This window comes from Ochlerotatus camptorhynchus, unplaced genomic scaffold (genome assembly GCF_037179485.1).
Source record: "Ochlerotatus camptorhynchus isolate MF236.1 unplaced genomic scaffold, CSIRO-AGI_Acam_v1.1 ptg000233l, whole genome shotgun sequence".
NCBI classification, from domain to species: domain Eukaryota; kingdom Metazoa; phylum Arthropoda; class Insecta; order Diptera; family Culicidae; genus Ochlerotatus; species Ochlerotatus camptorhynchus.
Window position 1 is genome coordinate 621,646 of NW_027040723.1, and position 11,465 is coordinate 633,110.

Below are 11,465 nucleotides of genomic sequence, written 5' to 3' on the forward strand. Positions count from 1 at the left end.
TGAAATGAGCATGTTTCTCGGCCAAGAATCGTGCGGTTCAAACAAACCATTTTCAAAAAATATGAACTATAACGTAATAGTAGCTATGTAGTAGAAAACTATGACGTATTGCTATAAATAGAATTTTCGAGCGTACACACGATTGAATATTTTGGTGCGCTTCATAAAAAAATAATTGCAGGAAAGCAAAAATAGGTACTTCCGATAGCTTTAGACAAAAAAAAAGAAAAGAATTGCTGCAGTTGTAGGCGAATTCAACGGAGAAGTCGTACAATCTGGACAAAATCGTGGATTGCTCGGCGTGAATGTTTTGGAATCGGGACTAATCCACTGAAGGAGTTGGGCGACGAAGATCCAGAAAACTGCCGTAATTTTGTCAGAATGACAAAGCAGGATGTTGATTATGTTCTGGTGAAAGTTTTACCGATTATTGCCAAGCAGGATACCAATATGCGCAATGCTGTAACTTCAAAAACGTGATTGGCATTCACTCTGAGAAACTTGGCAACAGGTAAAAGAAGTGCTTTGCAACTAACCAAAAATTTTAAATTATAAAATTATATTTCATGAGATAGTTACACATCCTTGATGTATTTTTTTCGCTTGGGAAGATCGACTATAAGCAAAATAATAACAGAGACAGTGGATGCTTTTTACGTGACATTGAAGGGCGCCTTCTTAAAGGTAAATTTAAAGTTAAGTAATGGTAAGTATCATGAATGAATACCACAGAAGCTTGTTTTTTAATTCAAATACAGTAAAGTTTCCTACACTACGGTTAATTGGAACCTCACTATAGGAACCGGCATTAACGTATAAACACGTACCATATGGGATTAGAGCTAATTGGAGACAAACCGTTATTGTACGGTAATTTGAAGAGATAACTTCCTGGCAGTGCTGAGATTTGTTATTGTCATTGACAGACTTTCGCGCGATATCGTTTTTCACTTAGTCACTGATCGACATGATCCTCAAAAAATCCTTCGTCAAAATCTCATTCATTTTTTCGTCAATGACAAAGCTTACCCTGGTAATAAAAAGTGAGGTGAAGTGACAATTTTTACCTTGGATGAGGTGAGTCTTCGTGTGAATCAAATGAAGAGTCACCTCACCCGAGGTGACAACAAGGCCTACTAAGAGCAGTTTCATGAATTGACCACTTTTACGGATGTTTCGGATCTTCCACAGGACCAGTCTTGTGATGTACCGGAAACTGACTCTTCCCAAAAGGTGGCCAACTATCTGCTTAACGACTTCATCAAAGACATCAGGAAGTTATCTCTACAAATTGCCGTATAATTAGTTAATCCCATATGGTACGTGTATTCGTTAAAGCCGGATCAACCGTATTATAGCAATTCGGCAAGAACGTACTATAGGAATCTTGAATGTACGTAATTCAGATGATGTCAACGGAAGAGGAGTGGCTAAAAATTGCCCAGGGATTCGAAGAAAAATGGCAATTCCCGAATTGTGTAGGAGCTTTGGATGGAAAGCACGTCAACATAAAAGCCCCTGCAAACAGTGTCAGCGACTATTTCACTAACAAAAAGCAATTCAGCATCGTTCTGATGGCGTTTGTAGACGCTGAATACAAATTCACCTATGTCAACATTAACATAGGAGCAAAAGGCTGGATCAGTGACGGCGGGGTATTTGCTGACTGCTCATTCGCCAAGTCGATGTATAGGAATGAGCTACATCTCCCATCGCCGAGACCACTTTTCCAGAGGACCAAACCCGTGCCATACGTAATTTAAGGGGATGACGCATTTCCTCTTCATTAACATATCATGAAGTCTTATTCTTTCAGAAATCAAAGCATAAACGAAAGAATATTTAATTACAGGCTGTTTCGGGCGAGATGGATTGTGGAAAATGCCGTTGGAATTGCTTCAGCTCGCTTCCGCGTTTTGCGACGGACATCAGAACTTCCGCCATATCGAGTGTCTCTAATAGTCCGCGCGATGTGTATGTTGCATAATTTTTTGCTTTCCCGAGAAAGCTGTCATTTGTACGCCCCTCCGGAAACTTTTGATTCACCGGCAAAAGATGATGGGAGCTGGCACAGAGAAATTGGGGAAAATCTGTACCCAATAGAACATACTCCGCGAAGGGGTTCTGATGAAGCAAGTTTCATTCGGAGATCACAGAATACTTTTGTCACGAAGGACAAGTTCCATGACAGTATAATTATATTGATTGACACGTTCCTTCCGATGTTCGCACAATGCTGATTATCATCATTCATATGTATCCTTAAGAATTCAATAGAGCAACTATTGGAGAACAATACAAAACTGTTGATTAAAAAAACAGCACAGCAAAAAATAATGAATATTACATGACGTGTAAACCAAAACCATTTTAAAATTATATCGCTTTAAACTATGTTTTAGTTTAATTTTACATTAAAAATCATGCACATAATAAAAACATGATGAAACTCATAAAATTACACGTTTATTCGATTAATTTTCTCTTGCAGTGTAATATCACCACGTGATGTAAAAACTTACCGAAGGACATCGGATTTTCAACGGTAAAACCTATGAATTTACATGCTCGTGTAAATTTAAATCAACAAACGTTGAGAAATCTAATATGGTGGACGGTTTTTTCTCCGCTCGGTTTGTTTTGTTTTGTGCGGTCAGTTTTGTTTATGCGGAACGATTTATCGTGCATACCTGTGCATACGCGCGTCCACAAATAGAAAATGGATGACAGACAAAATAGTGATTACAGCGGTTTAATACAGAGAGCACTTTAAGGTCCTGCAGAAAAACAAACATTTGGATATGGAAAAATAGAATAACATTCAAAAATGCGCTCGTGGTTCCTTTTTTCTCCTGTTTGATCGTTTTGATGCAGCGGTGGAAGTGTAGAGTATGTACTGTGCCGTAAAGGCGGGTTGTGGGTGAATCAGTTCGATTTTATGCAAATTCGTTCAAAAAGCCAAATGCGAGTAATTCTAAATGTCGTGTAGAATTACAAAGTGAGCGCATCTAAAGCCATCAATGTAAAATTCAAGTGACGTTTAATTTTACGTGCATTTAAATTTCAAGTCGTGTAAATTAAAAAAACCAATTTAATTTTACATGAATATGCATGCTCGTTTTATGTGCATGGAAATTCATGTAAACTTACAAAATAATTTTAACTGTGCATGCTTAATGCAAATACTGTTCAGTAACAAACAATCGATGAAAATCGAATAGCTTATCATTCAGAGGACATTAATAATAGTAAGTGTTACAAGAATAAACTGGGTTAGGTTCTTCTAATAAGTTGATTTTTGGTCATCTAAGACGTGACATGCCATGCCATAATTATTCTATTCCCGGTTGAGTCAAGGAACAATTCGGGTTGAAAACATGTCTCGACTTGCTCGTATATGAAATACGTAGCATTGTGGATGCCAAAAAGAAAACGCTGGAAGTGCTCAAACAGTTAAAAAAGGCGAAAGTTCAAGCTTTAGTAGGTATGCAGAAAAAGAAACAACTTGAATTGATAATAATCAAATAGTGGCGCCGGTGGTGTAGTGGTAAGCGTGATTGCCTCTCACCCCGGCAGGCCTGGGTTCAATCCCAGTTGGCGCCGCCGGGATGTTCTGAGGCATAACATCTCTGATCACGCCTTCCTTCGGAAGGGAAGTAAAGCCGTTGGTCCCCGGTTCATGAGTTGATGGGTCGATAGGTAGGTCCAGGTGTAGGAGCTGCCTCCCTGGCGTCGGTAGCATTGGTGCTCAGCACGGAAAACAAGATCGACGGAAAACAAATCAAGGAAAAAAAAAATAATCAAATTAGCTGTCTTAATTACCCCCTCAGGGGCCTCAGATAGCCTAGTCAGTTATGCGGCGGGTTCGATTCCTGGTCCAGTCTAAAAAAATTAAACGTTCGAAATTTGCTAAAGTCCCCTGCTTGCCACACAATACACAAATCGGAAGCCTAGGCAGACATAGAAAGCTCTCAATTAATAACTGTAGAAGTGCTTCAATGAACACTAACAAGAGAGCAGACGTAAGCTCGTGTTAAAGCGACAAACCAGGGCAGAAGATTCCTCACACATAAACAATCAAAATCTTCCACACAACCACAGCTACCGAGCGTTGCAAGCCTTAAAAGCATAAATGACCGCTCGGGAGCGGAACACTGTAAGTACCGTCGCCTACTACCGTAGAAAGTAAACTTAAAGATTACTCAACATACTGCCTACTAATTAAATCCATTAGCCATCTGATATTAAAATTAAGCCCAGATGACCTTCCAAGTTGCACTTTTCTACCAGTACCACAGTCATTTTAAAACCGCAACCGTCTTCTTCCGCCTTGGCCCTTGAAAATTGAATTCCAAAACACTTTCGCTTTTCTTCCGATGCTACGTCCGGCCTTCTGCCAACAACTCGTTTGACTTTGCCGCCATAAAGTTCCAATTTGTTCAACGTCTTGTCCGTAGCACTATTTGTGGTCAAAACCATGCGCTAGCTGATCTTCCTGAAAGCGGGGAAAAACGATAGTCGACCTTTTTATTACAAGAGCGTCTTCGTCTACTGCCAGGGGCACGATTGGAGCCCGCTCAACAATTAGTAGGAATCCGAGTGGATTCGTGAAGATTTCTTGTTGAATTTTTCTCGGAAGGTCATCCCGGATGGAAGTTTGATTTTTGTGGGGCAGCTACTTCACTGCCATCTTAGTTTTAAAAAAAGATATAGTAGACAATTTATGTGCTGAATTGTAGCTGAAGGTTTCAAATAAAATAATAAGATTGAAAATAAAGACGCTCTTTGGCATTCTGAAAATGACACATTCTATATCGGATGTATGAATAGTAGCCCCCAAATATTATTGCAGATTTGGAAAGTGCGATATATTTCCTATAAGAATATTAACAGTTTCTGATTTCAGTGGTTAAAACGAGTTGGTGAGCGGTTATCTTGCGTGATTTTTCCAGCCATCTTTCAGAAAATCATTTCTGCTTGATAGAAGCACACGCAAAATTTACTTAAAACATCCATCTTAAAGATGAATGAAACAGTTTTGAAATTACAGTTGTGTGAAATCATTGAAAAATACAAGTCTGTGGCTGGCAAAATCGTGCCAATACCGTACTCAACAACTGCTCAACGAAATTAATGATTACAGGAAATTTAACACATTTTACAAATCTGCAATAATATTAAGGGGTTACGTTCATTTTTTTTCAGATACGGTACAAAAACTGTGGAAAAATGGTCAAAATCGTTGTAAGGCACATAGAAGATGTCAACTGTCTTTTCGAGTTGCCCCACGGCAATACGAAACATCTCGGAGAAAATTTATAAATATAAATTGAAAACATGGAACTACCGAGAATATCAAATTGGGGCAGAAATAACTAATTTTACACGTGACAGAATTCATCTTTGACATAAAGGATGATACGTAAACAAACATGTCTTGTAAAATTAAATGCTCCGATAGTGAAAAGTTCATTGCTTGACGAAAATTACGTTTGATTGACCTGAATTTAGGCGTCTGTTATGGCTTATGTTATGTCAAAATTGACACTCGTATATTTCAGCCTCAGAGCACCAAAATGTATATGAATTTTTTATAAGTGTGTATAATGTAATGATTTTTTGACGTAGGACTACGTCTTTGATTTCTAAATGAATGTGACAACCAAAATTGGAACATGTAACGAAATTATGAAAGATTTTGAACGTTTATAACTCAGCTGCCCCTGGACCAATTTCTATACTTTTAGCACCAATCGATCAGAAATATTTCTACTCTTCCAACTTTTTCAAAAACAAACTATTGAAAAAGTGTCAAATGTCAAGCATTGTCCAAAAGCGTCGAAATAATTAACAAATCCACCAATTACGTGCTGCTTCCCCAACACAGTCATCAGATAATCGTTTCTAGACGAAACATGCTGATGTAGCATTTCTGCTTCCCCAACACTTTCATCAGATAATCGTTAGTAGACGAAACAAGTCAAAGTGGCATTGGCATTCGATCTTCGGGCGTGTGCATGCGAGTAGGGAGGATGCAATTGCTTAACATTTTGCACACAAAATGCTCTCCAGTGTTGTAATCTTGCTACCAAACTTGGAAGCAGGGGTGCAAATGATTTTGATCGATTCTTTTCATCGACTTTCTGTTTCGTTAATAACTCGACGACAAACAAAATTATTGATACGTTTGTTGTTCTGGATGATAAAATTAGGTTAGTGAAACCATGGTCATCAAAAGAGGAAATAGATGAAAAGAATTGACTTTCACCCCTCTGCTTCTAAGCCCCTTAATTCAGTCGTCGTCATAGCAATCAAAATCAGCATCGCACCGCTTTTGGTTCTTGGGTTACACTTGCTGGCTGCAATTCTGCTGTTCGACATTTTCGATGGACCACCAAAAAACATGAAATAACACTATTTTCTAGGAATGCCTTAAAGTCCAATTATTCGATTAAAGATTAATCGTAAAGATTTTTCCAGCTATTCGATTAAATATTTATTGAATTTTCAATTATTCAAGCGCGTAACCGACATCCCTTCTTATTTCTAATTATTTGATTTAGCGCAGTAGAGAAAATAACTAAAAGTACCAATTTATCTGAACAGGCACAGAGAGGAACCATGACGTGAAACAGGATTATAAATTCGCCGAGTGTTAAGCGTCTTTCTGCTAAAGGCTAAGATTTACCAACTTGTTAAGAGAATGAGTTTAACGAGAAAAACTAAAAAGTGGTGAAGCCTTCCAACCTGTCGCAGACACCATTTCAACCCCTGTCCAGCATCAGACGGGCCGAGACTCTTGTGAGTGCCCAATTATTGAACCGAAGAATATGGGACTATCCGGTCCGATTTGCTGATCCAGCTACCTACACGTCATCATCATCTTCCAAAGGCTTTAAGCCTGTACTACCATCGAAACGGCATTTCTGATGTAATTGATGTCTGAGACAAAGTTATTGAGAAAACAAGAATGGCTTTCTTGGAAAAATAATCAGTAAATGTATTTTTGAAATTAACTTAAGGTTAAAATAATGCAAAAATCCAAATATCTGAACATGTCCTACATTGATTTTGGTTTTATAAAATGCTTTGACTATATGTTTTTAGTATTACTTCTACGTGAAGTCAACGATTTACATAGTTGAAGATGCTAATTTCAAATAACAGACTGTAGTGGTAATTTTTATACGATAGATGGAGTAGATGAAAGCATAGAGTTGATAGTTCCGTTAGAGTACGGCAGAGTGAAGATTGCATATAGATATTAGAATAGCGAGCTAGAACAACTTTTAAGGAAGGTACAAATCGGTTTTTTCATCTCTCTTTACCAAACTCCCCCTTTGGAGAGGGATGGTGAGGGGTGTGTCCCCCTGCCACCACTGGCAAAAAGAGATGAAAACCGATCCGCTCAAGTACCAACTGTGTGTTTGAAACAGTTCTACCGATTTTTTACCGCACTTCAGTTGTTATTTGAAGGAAGGCATCCAGTCGTAGGTTTGGAAATTGCAACTATTGTTTACCCCTACCACGATATGTGCTCCTGTCATCGTCGACTTGACGATCTCGAGGGGACACGGGTGGGGTAGGTGCTGCTACTGTACCTTTCGACCATTGACAGTAATTGACATACATATAGTCAAAGTACATAACTCTGGATGGGAGCATATCTAAGGGGTAATTTTTCGTCGCCTACTCGACTCCTCCTCCATTCCTCGTCGATGAAATAAGTCCGACCGGCAAACTTGTAGTGGTTTTGCCATCATGTCGGCTATAATGTCTTCGGTGGCCAAATATTGTGGATCGGTAACTCCATCTTCTTTGTTTGCCGAATGCTTGATGCAGCTCTGGTTATCTTCATTAAGCTTCATTACCTTATACACAGTAAATAAAATATAAGTTTAAAATGCATCTTAAATATTCATTTACTCATTAGATTATTTGGTGTAGACTCGAAGCTTAAACATATGATTTGTATAACGAAAATATGTGGTTGTCATCGAATTAATAGAAACAATTGAGAATTCAGCGTGGATACTTTCGGTGTTTTCTAGGCTATTGCTATAATCGTCGATGCAGCCTCTCAAACCGTTCATTTGCTTACCTCGTAAGAGATACACGGGAAAGTAAACTCTTTTTTTATTATTATGGCAAACCTTCATCGCACAACTATGCTCGAAGCAATAATCTGAAGGCTGATCAAATTCAAGAGCAAAATATAATGGAAGAAACCAAAGAATTTTTATTGCCATTTTAATTTAAATCAAACGGTAAATGAATATACGCTGGAGGAAATATTCGAAGCAAGCTGTTTCGAATCTTGTTGAGAGGAGCGTGGACTTTCCATTCGCGGCCGGTAACTTAGATGAATCTACAGCTGTTCTTAATAACGCTTTGAAAACGTGTACGAATCAACTAGTCGAGCAAAAGTTTGTTTCTTTGAAGAACTCGAACAGCTGGTACAATTTGGATCTTTTGCGTCTTAAACGTCTTAAAAAATTTCAATCATTGGACTATAGGTACACAATCGCGCGTAATAAATATTCACAATCGATAAAGAAAACTCGTTGTGAATATGTACAAAGGAAGATTGATCAGCATCAAAACAACAGCAAAGAGGTATGGAAAATTTTGAAATCTTTATTAAAACTTAGTAATTGTAAACCGCGGTCCATAATTCAAGTAACCTCGACTGGATTATTTTATATGGATAGCTGTTATAACGACTTTTTTTTAATAATTATTGTAGCACTGCAAAAACTATTTTTGTTCGCCACGATGGTGATGATGGAATTTTAATATTTAATTTAATAGTAGATTAATTAAAAAAAAGAGCAGTCTACAAAGGTTTGAGCCTCGCGCACGTATTACGGATAAAGAGGACTGAATTTATCATTTGATAAAAAAAATTGCAATTTTGAAGCTTATTTGGAAGATACCTTGAGTTAGTAGTAAGTTTTCTGGCAATCAATCAGTTTCTATTTGTTAGAATTTCTAGACTAACATTGGAAAGGGCGGAATTCCAAAATAACCATAAAGAGAAAATCGCTTCCGAATTTTGATGACCTACAAATTAATCCTATTTCACGACTTTCCATTTTTTGTATGATTTTATTAGCTTGACATATAGCTGTAATCTAGTGTAATCTATAATCATGCATCACTACAAACTAAAAAAAAAGTTTTTTATGTCGTGATTTTTTTTCTTTGGTTTATTTTCCGTGCTGATCACCAATGCTACCGACGCCAGGGAGGCAGCTCCCACACCTGGAGCCTACCTATCGACGCATCAACTCATGAACCGGGGACCAACGGCTTTACTTCCCGAAGGAAGGCGTGATCAGAGATGTTATGTCTCAGAACATTCCGGCGGCGCCGACTGGGATTGAACCCAGACCTGCTGGGGTGAGAGGCAATCACGCTTACCACTACACCACCAGCGCTGCGAATTGTTTGCCTTGACGAAGACTTTTAGCTCAAATGAGTGACCAACGCTAAATTTTTAATATTGCCGTTTATTGTAGAGATTTTTCAGCACTGCTTGGTGTCACATCACATTCTTATGCTTCCTTGTGTTCGATCCGATCATCCCTCCAGCCAGCGTAGCAAAATTTGAAACCAAATGTTGATTTACGATCTTGAGCAGCGCTGGCCATTGACTGATTGCAGCATCGACATAAACCTGCAGTTGTTACGAATCGACACCTACACACTTAGATTTTTTCGCCGAGATGTGCACCACCGAGCAGCTCGGCATTTTATTTTGCTGGATCTCAGTGCAAAACTTGCCGAGATTCAGCTAACAAACGGGAATTTTGCCGAGATCTCAGCTAACAAACATATTTTTTGCTGAATTTCCAGCAAAATAAAATGCCGAGCTGCTGGGTGGTGCCCATCTCGGCAAAAAAATCTAAGTGTGTAGCACCAACTCATGATCGATGGTTCGTTTCAGGTACCGGAGGATTCGCTTCTTCGACCCGGTTTGGTCTTTCGTCCTAGGATGGATACTGCAACTGCTATATCTGGTTTGGTGTTGACGACTACATACAACAACCCACCGATTAAGCTTGCGAACTTGTTCGACAGTGCTTCTGCTATCTTCTCCTTTGGCTGTATGTGACCGAAATAAGGCTTGGCATCTTGTAAACCTTCTAACTCAAGGGCACTCCTCCTTCAGAACAAGGGACGTGGATTCCGAGAAAGTTGATGTCCCTCAACCATTGAAATGATTGCTCAGGCTTCTGAAAATTATATGGTATCGTGCCATCACAGTTGTGCTTCGAGTACAGATACGAATCATTTTCCGTTGGCTTGAAACCGAGCTTCTGCAGTACTGCATCAAGCTTCTTATTTCAGAGGTGGGCAGCTTGTTTTTACCTGTAGAGTCCTTTTTAAAAATGACACACCAGATGCGGATCTCCACTATCTCAGCCGTATGAAGACAGTTTCTTTAAATTCTACGGTTAGGTAATTCGTCCAGTAGCTTCACTTTCACAAGATCCATGGTTAACTCGGCATCCGAACGGCTCTTGAGGGCTGCTGTGAGAGTATCGTAGGATTTCGGTAGACTTCTCAGCACCATCGCAATGATCAACTGCGATTCGAGCTTCTTGCCAGCGTTTGATAGGCGAGAGAAAAGACTTTCAATTTTTTAAAGATGCTGCTCCATGTTGTCACCATCCTGTAACTGCAACTGACAAATTCTCTTCAGCAGTGGCACGTTTTTCTTAGCAAATGTTAGTTTGGGTGCTAACTTTCCTAAATCGGTTGGTTTAAAATTATGAGAATATTGAATAATTCCAATTTCCTTCGTCATTATAATTTAAAATAAACCGATTTAGGAATGTGAGAACGCAATCTAACTTTTAAGAAATCCCTGATGTACATGAAAGCTGATTAATCCACAATTTCGAACACAACGTGCTCTGGTGATGCTTCTTCAAAGCCTCCCAAGTTTGCTTGGCAGGTTCACAATTTCATTAAATTGAGTATTGACCATCCTCAACGAACAGCCCAATCGTTGTGCTGGCTCGTTCGTATCCCTGCTTCCATTCGTTAGTCACGGGATTAGGTACCTGCTCCAAGATGTACTTCCACAATCCTTCATGAACCAGCAGTACTTCAATCCGGAACTTAAAGACTTCATAATTGCCAATATATAGGCGAAGCAGCGCCGGTGGTGTAGTGGTAAGCGTGATTACCTTTCACCCCAGCAGGCCTGGGAAGTAAAGCCGTTGGTCCCCGGTTCATAAGTTGATGGGTCGATAGGTAGGGTCCAGGTTTGGGAACTGCCTCTCTGGCGTCGGAAGCATTGGTGCTCAACACGGAAAACAAGATCGATGGAAAACAAACCAAGGAAAAAAATATTCAGGCATTCCATCATGATTTTAGTTGTTTCCATCTTGAGCGGTCCCGAAGTTTCGACCAATCTTCTATTGAAATAATCTTGAATATGTATAATAGTCCGA